The 8699-nt window shown below is 39.2% G+C and overlaps 1 non-coding gene across 1 annotated transcript; it reads right to left on the bottom strand.

Moving 5' to 3' along the window:
* Positions 1-1848: 1848 nt before the first annotated feature.
* Positions 1849-1956, bottom strand: LOC148547448 (small nucleolar RNA R71). The gene has a single exon (XR_015897684.1). It is a non-coding gene; the product is annotated as a small nucleolar RNA R71 (small nucleolar RNA).
* Between the last annotated feature and the right edge of the window lie 6743 nt (positions 1957-8699).

Below are 8699 nucleotides of genomic sequence, written 5' to 3'. Positions count from 1 at the left end.
TGCATGATTCCTGGAATTCTTATTAAAAGTTTTGAATCTCTTTATTTTCTTTTCCATATAAGTTTCGAAAATCACAAAAAAAAAATTATAAAACCATAAAAATGAAAAATATTTTATGTTTCTTGTTTGAGTCTAGTATCAATTTTTAAGTTTGGTGTCAATTGCATGACTTTCTTCTTCTTGCATTTTTCGAATTTATACATATTGTTCTTCATTGATCTTCAAGTTGTTCTTGATGATTTCATTGCTCTTATCTTTAAATTCTCTTGTTTTGTGTGTTTTGTTGTTTCTCATATGCATTCTCAATTTGTTAGTGTCTCTTATATGAAAATTTTTAAGTTTGGTGTCTTGCATGCATTGTTCATTTGATCTTAGTTGCATTTTTATTGTTTCTCATCATCAAAAATTCAAAAATATTTTCAAAACTATGTCTTTTCAAGTCAATAATACAGAGAATTGAAGATTCAGAACATTCAGCAGAGGAATCAAACAGAAAAAGCTGGGCGTTCAAAATGCCCAGTGAAGAAGGAAAACTGGCGTTTAAACGCCAGCCAGGGTACCTGGCTGGGCGTTTAACGCCCAAAAGGGTAGCATTTTGGGCGTTAAACGCCAGAATGGATACCATTCTGGGTGTTTAACGCCAGAAGGACACTAGAGGGAAGATTTTGTTTTTAATTCAAATCTTTTTCAAATCATATTTTTTCAATCATATCTCTTCAAAATCAATTTCTTTCCATTTTTTTATTTATTACTATTTTCGAAAATCCTTGCTAAAATTAATGATTTACTTCAAAATTTTCAAGTTGTTACTTGCCTATTAAGAAAGGATCAAATTTTAAATTTTAAGAATCATATCTTTTAATTTCTTGTTAGTCAAGTAATCAACTTTAATTTTAAAGCTTTCTCTTTTTAATTTGATTTTCAATCATATCTTCTCAATCATATCTTTTCAATCACATCTTTTTCAAAATTAATTTTCAATCATATCTTTTTAATTTCTAATTTCAAAATCTTTTTCAAAATCACTTAATGTCTTTCCCAATTTTAGTTTTTCAAATTTATCAATCAAATTTTCAAAATTTCTTTTAATTATTTTAAAATCTTTTACTTTAATTTTGAAAATTCTTCCCCTCTTCTCACATCTTTCTATTTAAAGAACTAACACTCTTTCTCAAGGTGCAATTCGAACCCCTCCTTCTTTACTTCTATCTACCTCCTTCTTCTATTCTTCTTTTCTTCTGACACCTCAAGGAATCTCTATACTGTGACATAGAGGATTCCCTACTTTCTTGTTCTCTTCTCTTTCATATGAGCAGGAACAAAGATAAAGGCATACTTGTTCAAGCTGATCCTGAACCTGAAAGGACCTTGAAGAGAAAGCTAAGAGAAGTTAAAGCACAATTCTCTCTATAGGGCCTAACAGAGCTTTTCAAAGAAAAAGAAACCATGGCAGCCGAAAACAACAATGCCAACAATGCAAGGAAGGTGCTTGGTGACTTTACTGCACCTACTCCCGACTTCTATGGGAGAAGCATCTCAATCTCTGCCATTGGAGCAAACAACTTTGAGCTTAAACCTCAATTAGTTTCTCTAATGCAACAGAATTGCAAGTTTCATGGTCTTCCATTGGAAGATCCTCATCAGTTCTTAGCTGAATTCTTGCAAATCTGTGATACTGTCAAGACCAATGGGGTTGACCCTGAAGTCTACAGACTTATGCTTTTTCCTTTTGCTGTAAGAGACAGTGCTAGGACATGGTTGGACTCACAACCTAAAGAAAGCCTAAACTCTTGGGAAAAGCTAGTCAATGCCTTCTTGGCAAAGTTCTTTCCACCTCAAAAATTGAGTAAGCTTAGAGTGGAAGTCCAAACCTTCAGACAGAAGGAAGGTGAATCCCTCTATGAAGTTTGGGAAAGATACAAGTAATTGATCAGAAGATGTCCTTTTGACATGCTTTCTGAATGGAGCATCATAGGAATTTTCTATGATGGTTTGTCTAAACTATCCAAGATGTCATTGGATAGCTCTGCTGGAGGATCTCTTCATCTAAAGAAGACACCTGCAGAAGCTCAGGAACTCATTGAAATGGTTGCAAATAACCAATTCATGTACACTTTTGAAAGAAATCCTGTGAATAATGGGACAACTCAGAAGAAAGGAGTTTTTGAGATTGATACTCTGAATGCCATATTGGCTCAGAATAAAATATTGACTCAGCAAATCAATATGATTTCTCAGAGTCTGTCTGGAATGCAAGCAGCAACAGGCAGTACTAAGGAAGCTTCCTCTGAAGAAGAAGCTTATGATCCTGAGAACCCAGCAATGGAAGAGGTGAATTACATGGGAGAACCCTATAGAAATACCTATAATCCTTCATGGAGAAATCATCCAAATCTCTCATGGAAGGATCAACAGAGACCTCAACAAGGTTTCAACAACAATAATGGTGGAAGAAACAGGTTTAGCAATAGCAAGCCTTTTTCATCATCTTCTCAGCAACAGACAGAGAATTCTAAGCAGAGCCACTCTGACTTAGCAACCATTGTCTCTGATCTAATCAAAACCACTCAAAGTTTCATGACTGAAATAAGGTCCTCCATTAGAAATTTGGAAGCACAAGTGGGTCAGCTGAGTAAGAAAATTACTAAACTCCCTCCTAGTACTCTCCCAAGCAATACAGAAAAGAATCCGAAGAGAGAGTGCAAGGCCATAAACACGTCTCACATGGCCGAACATGGAGAGGAGGAAGAGGCAGTGATCTCCACTGAGGAAGACCTCAATGGACGTCCACTGACCTCCATGGAGTTCCCTAAAGAGGAACCATGGGAATCTGAGGCTCACACTGAGACCATAGAGATTCCATTGAATTTACTTTTGCCATTCATGAGCTCTGATGAGTATTCCTCCTCTGAAGAGGATGAAGATCTTACTGAAGAGCAAGTTGCTAAGTACCTTGGAGCAATCATGAAGCTAAATGCCAAGTTATTTGGTAATGAGACTTGGGAGGATGAACCTTCATTGCTCATCAAAGAACTGGATGACTTGACTAGGCAGAGATTACCTCTGAAGAGACCAAGATCCTGGAAAGTTCTCAATGCCTTGTACCATAGGCACCATGACCTTTGAGAAGGCTCTGTGTGACCTAGGGTCAAGCATAAACCTCATGCCTCTCTCTGTAATGGAGAAGCTAGGGATCATTGAGGTACAAGCTGCAAGAATCTCACTGGAGATGGCAGATAATTCAAAGAAACAGGCTTATGGACTTGTAGAGGATGTCTTGATAAAAGTTGAAGGCCATTACATCCCTGCTGATTTCATAATCCTAGAGACTGGGAAGTGTATGGATGAATCCATCATCCTTGGCAGACCCTTCCTAGCCACAGCAAAAGCTGTTATTGATGTTGACAGAGGAGAATTGATCATTCAAGTGAATGAAAACTCCCTTGTGTTTAAAGCTCAAGGATATCCCTCTGTTACCATGGAGAGGAAGCATGAAGAGCTTCTCACAATACAGAGTCAAACAGAGCCCCCACAGTCAAACTCTAAGTTTGGTGTTGGGAGGTTCCAACATTGCTCTGAACATCTGTGAGGCTCCATGAGAGCCCACTGTCAAGCTATTGACATTAAAGAAACGCTTGTTAGGAGGCAACCCAATTTTTAATTATCTATATTAAATTTATATTTTCTTTTGTTATTTTATGTTTTCTATAGGTTGATGATCATGTGAAGTCACAAAACCAATTGAAAAAGCAAAAACAGAAGGAAAAATAGAATGAAAAATAGAACACCCTGGAGGAGAAACTTACTGGCGTTTAAACGCCAGTAAGGGTAGCAGAATGGGCGTTAGCACCCAGTCTGGCACCATTCTGGGCGTTTAACGCCAGAAATGGGAACCAGACTGGTGTTTAACGCCAGGAATGGGCAAGAAGCTGGCGTTAAACGCCAGAAATGGGCAGCAGCCTGGCATTTAACGCCAGGATTGGCAGCAAGGGGCGTTTTACACGCCACATGGTGCAGGGATGATAAATCCTTGACACCTCAGGATCTGTGGACCCACAGGATCCCCACCTACCCCACATCTCTTTCTCTTCTTCACCCATTCACCAATCACCTCAATACCTCTTCCCCAAAAACCCCTCACCTATCAAATCCCACCATTCTTTTCACCACTCACATCCATCCTTCATAAAATCCCACCTACCTCACCATTCAAATTCAAACCACTTTCCCATCCAAACCCACCCATAATGGCCGAAACATATCCCCCCTCTCCACTCCTATATAAACCCATCTTAACTTCTTCATTTTCACACAACCTAACCAGTACTTCTCCCCCTTGGCCCAAACACAGAGCCCCCTCCATCTCCTCTATTTCTTCTTCTTCTACTCTCTTCTTTATTCTTTTGCTCGAGGACAAGCAACCTTCTAAGTTTGGTGTGGTAAAAGCTAAAGCTTTTTATTTTTTCATAACCATTAATGGCACCAAAGGCCGGAGAAACCTCTAGAAAGAGAAAAGGAAAGGCAAAAACTTCCACCTCCGAGTCATGGGAGATGGAGAGATTCCTCTCAAGGGTGCATCAAGACCACTTCTATGAAGTTGTGGCCAAGAAGAAGGTGATCCCCGAGGTCTCTTTTAAGCTCAAAAAGGGCGAATATCCGGAGATCCGACATGAGATTTGAAAAAGAGGTTGGGAAGTTCTCACCAACCCCATTCAACAAGTCGGAATCTTAATGGTTCAAGAGTTCTATGCCAATGCATGGATCACCAAGAACCATGATCAAAGTGTGAACCCGGATCCTAAGAATTGGCTTACAATGGTCCGAGGGAAATACTTAGATTTCAGTCCGGAAAATGTAAGGTTGGCGTTCAACTTGCCCATGATGCAAGGAGATGTACACCCCTACACTAGAAGGGTCAACTTTGATCAAAGGTTGGACCAAGTCCTCATGGACATCTGTGAAGAGGACGCTCAATGGAAGAGAGATTCAAAAGGGAAGCCGGTTCAACTAAGAAGGCATGACCTCAAGCCCGTGGCTAGATGATGGTTGGAGTTCATCCAACGCTCAGTCATTCCTACTAGCAACCGATCTGAAGTTACTATAGACCGGGCTATCATGATTCATAGCATCATGATTAGAGAGGAAGTAGAAGTTCATGAGGTTATATCCCAAGAACTTTACAAGGTGGCGGACAAGTCCTTTACTATGGCAAGGTTAGCCTTCCCTCATCTCATTTGTCACCTCTGCAATTCAGCTGAAATTGACATAGAGGAAGACATCCTCATTGATGAGGACAAGCCCATCACTAAGAAAAGGATGGAGCAAACAAGAGATCCCACTCATGGACAAGAGCATGAGGAAACTCCTCATGAAATCCCTGAGATGCCTCAAGGGATGCATTTTCCTCCACAAAACTATTGGGAGCAAATCAACACCTCCTTAGGAGAATTAAGTTCCAACATGGAACAACTAAGGGTGGAGCACCAAGAGCATTCCATCCTCCTCCATGAAATTAGAGAAGACCAAAGAACCATGAGAGAGGAGCAACAAAGGCAAGGAAGAGACATTGAGGAGCTCAAGTACTCCATAAGATCTTCAAGAGGAAGAACAAGCCGCCATCACTAAGGTGGACCCGTTCTTTAATTTCCTTGTTCTTTAATTTCTGTTTTTTTTTTTTTGAAAAATGTGCTTTATGTTTATTTATGTTTGTGTCATGATCATTAGTGTCTAAGTGTCTATGCCTTAAAGCTATGAAAATGAATCCATCACCTTTTTGAAATGAAAAATGTTTTTAATTGAAAAAGAAAAAGAAGTGCATGAATTTCAAATTTTAAAACAATTTAATTATTTTGATGTGGTGGCAATACTATTGTTTTTCTGAATGAATGCTTGAACAGTGCATATTTTTGATATTGTTGATTCATGAATGTTAAAATTGTTGGCTCTTGAAAGAATGATGGGAAAAGGAGAAATGTTATTTGATGATCTGAAAAATCATAAAATTGATTCTTGAAGCAAGAAAAAGCAATGAAAAGCTTGCAGAAAAAAAAAAAAGAGAGAGGCGAAAAAAAAAAGAGAAAAGAAAAAGAAAGAAAAAGAAAAGCAAGCAGAAAAAGCCAATAGCCCTTTAAACCAAAAGGCAAGAGTGATAAAAAGGATCCAAGGCTTTTGAGCATCAGTGGATAGGAGGGCCCACAGGAATAAAATCCTGGCCTAAGCGGCTAAACCAAGTTGTCCCTAACCATGTGCTTGTGGCGTGAAGGTGTCAAGTGAAAACTTGAGACTGAGCGGTTAAAGTCGTGGTCCAAAAGCAAAAGGAGTGTGCTTAAGAGCTCTGGACACCTCTAATTGGGGACTCTAGCAAAGCTGAGTCACAATCTGAAAAGGTTCACCCAGTTATGTGTCTGTGGCATTTATGTATCTGGTGGTAATACTGGAAAACAAAATGCTTAGGGTCACGGCCAAGACTCATAAAGTAGCTGTGTTCAAGAATCAACATACTTAACTAGGAGAATCAATAACACTATCTGGATTCTGATTTTCTATAGAAGCCAATCATTCTGAACTTCAAAGGATAAAGTGAGATGCCAAAACTGTTCAGAAGCAAAAAGCTAAAAGCCTCGCTCATCTAATTAATACTGATCTTCATAGATATTTTTGGAATTCATTGTATATTCTCTTCTTTTTATCCTATTTGATTTTCAGTTGCTTGGGGACAAGCAACAATTTAAGTTTGGTGTTGTGATGAGCGGATAATTTATACGCTTTTTGGCATTGTTTTTAGTATGTTTTTAGTATATTTTAATTAGTTTTTATTATATTTTTATTAGTTTTTAAATAAAAATCACTCTTCTGGACTTTACTATGAGTTTGTGTGTTTTTCTGTGATTTCAGGTATTTTCTAGTTGAAATTGAGGGACCTGAGCAAAAATCTGATTCAGAGGCTGAAAAAGGACTGCAGATGCTGTTGGATTCTGACCTTCCTGCACTCAAAGTGGATTTTCTGGAGCTACAGAAGCCCAATTGGCGCGCCTTCAATGTTGGAAATTAGACATCCTGGGCTTTCCAGAAATATATAATAGTCCATACTTTTCTCAAGATTTGATGGCCCAAACAGGTGTTCCAAGTCAGCTCAAGAATTCTGGCGTTTAACGCCGGAACTGGCATAAAAGCTGGAGTTAAATGCCCAAACTGGCACAAAAGCTGGCGTTTAACTCCAAGAAAAGCCTCTACACATGGAAGCTTCAATGCTCAGCCCAAGCACACACCAAGTGGGACCAGAAGAAGATTTCTGCATTAATTACTAATTTCTGTAAACTCTAGGCTACTAGTTCTCTATAAATAGGACCTTTTGCTATTGTATTATGTATCTTTGGACGTTTAGTCCCTAGACCTTGGAGGCTGGCCATTCGGCCATGCTTACACCATTATCACTTTTGTATTTTCAACGGTGGAGTTTGATGAGCGGATAATTTATACGCTTTTTGGCATTGTTTTTAGTATGTTTTTAGTAGGATCTAGTTACTTTTAGGGATGTTTTCATTAGTTTTTATGTTAAATTCACATTTTTGGACTTTACTATGAGTTTGTGTGTTTTTCTGTGATTTCAGGTATTTTCTGGCTGAAATTGAGGGACTTGAGCAGAAATCACATTCAGAGGTTGAAGAAGGACTGCTGATGCTGTTGGATTCTGACCTCCCTGCACTCAAAATGGATTTTCTGGAGCTACAGAACTCAAACTGGCGCACTTCCAATTGAGTTGGAAAGTAGACATCCAGGGCTTTCCAGAAATATATAATAGTCCATACTTTGGCAAAGAATAGATAACGCAAACTGGCGTTCAATGCCAGCTATCTGCCCAATTCTGGCGTCCAGCGCCAGAAAAGGATCCAAAACCAGAGTTGAACGCCCAAACTGGCACAAATGCTGGCGTTCAACTCCAAGAAGGACCTCTACACGTGCAACACTCAAGCTCAGCCCAAGCACACACCAAGTGGGCCCCGGAAGTGGATTTATGCATCAATTACTTACTTCTGTAAACCCTAGTAGCTAGTTTATTATAAATAGGACTTTTTACTATTGTATTAGACATCTTTGGACGCCTAGTTCTTAGATCAGAGGGGCTGGCCTCTCGACCATGCCTGGACCTTTCACTTATGTATTTTTAACGGTAGAGTTTCTACACTCCATAGATTAAGGTGTGGAGCTCTACTGTTCCTCAAAGATTAATGCAAAGTACTACTGTTTTCTATTCAATTCATCTTACTTCGCTTCTAAGATATTCATTCGCACTTCAACCTGAATGTGATGAACGTGACAATCATCATCATTCCCTATGAACGCGTGCCTGACAACCACTTCCGTTCTACCTTCGACTGAATGAGTATCTCTTAGATCTCTTAATCAGAATCTTCGTGGTGTAAGCTAGAATGATGGCGGCATTCAAGAGAATCCGGAAAGTCTAAACCTTGTCTGTGGTATTCCGAGTAGGATTCAATGATTGAATGATTGTGACGAGCTTTGAACTCGCGATTGCTGGGCGTAGTGATAGAACGCAAAAGGATAGTAAATCCTATTCCAGCATGATCGAGAACCAACAGATGAATAGCCGTGCCGTGACAGGGTGCGTTGACCATTTTCACTGAGAGGATATGATGTAAGCCATTGACAAGGGTGATGCCTCCAGACGATTAGCCGTG

This window comes from Arachis ipaensis, chromosome B8 (assembly GCF_059453495.1).
Source record: "Arachis ipaensis isolate K30076 ecotype BB chromosome B8, ASM5945349v1, whole genome shotgun sequence".
In the NCBI taxonomy this organism is placed as follows: domain Eukaryota; kingdom Viridiplantae; phylum Streptophyta; class Magnoliopsida; order Fabales; family Fabaceae; genus Arachis; species Arachis ipaensis.
Note: the sequence above shows the minus strand (reverse complement) of the source record. Positions and strands in the feature narration are given on the sequence as shown.